The sequence below is a fragment of the Pteropus vampyrus genome, unplaced genomic scaffold (genome assembly GCF_000151845.1).
Source record: "Pteropus vampyrus isolate Shadow unplaced genomic scaffold, Pvam_2.0 Scaffold735, whole genome shotgun sequence".
Lineage (NCBI taxonomy): Eukaryota > Metazoa > Chordata > Mammalia > Chiroptera > Pteropodidae > Pteropus > Pteropus vampyrus.
Window position 1 is genome coordinate 9399 of NW_011889516.1, and position 593 is coordinate 9991.

Consider the following 593-nt stretch of genomic DNA (forward strand, 5'->3'; position numbering starts at 1 on the left):
GAGGGGACTTCAGTGTGAGCCCAGTCACAAACCTCCCTGAGGGAGACAGGAGGGGAGCTCAGGACACCAGGGGGCGCTCAGGGTACACATAGCACAGCACACACAGACCAGCCCAGCAGCAGGTGCAGAGGGAGCTGGGGAAGGGGCTTACTGTTGGGAGCAGCAATTTCCTCTCAAATCTCTCAGCTTCCTCCCAGGAGAATTACTGCTTCTTTGTGGCTCTCATTTTCCACATTCTCACACACGCAAGAAATGAAGAAATAACCTGTCTCTTGACAGCGTATCAGCAGGGCCTGGGGACCTTTCCTGCAGCAGCTTTCAATGTGTCCTTTCTGATTTCATGACAGAGAGACCATCTGTGGGCTTTGTGTCCTGAGACTGGGAACTGTTTCCACACAGAGAGACACAGCACAGTGCAGGGACCTGTGTGCTGAGCTCAGGCTCTGCCCCCAACAGACACACGCTGTCCCCACGTGGGCCTCCCTTCAGACAGGACACATGGCCCACATGGGAGGACCTGTCCCTCAGGACTCTGGCCCACAGGGTCCCTGTCCTGTCTACAGCACGTTAACATCTTTTCCTCATTTACTCAG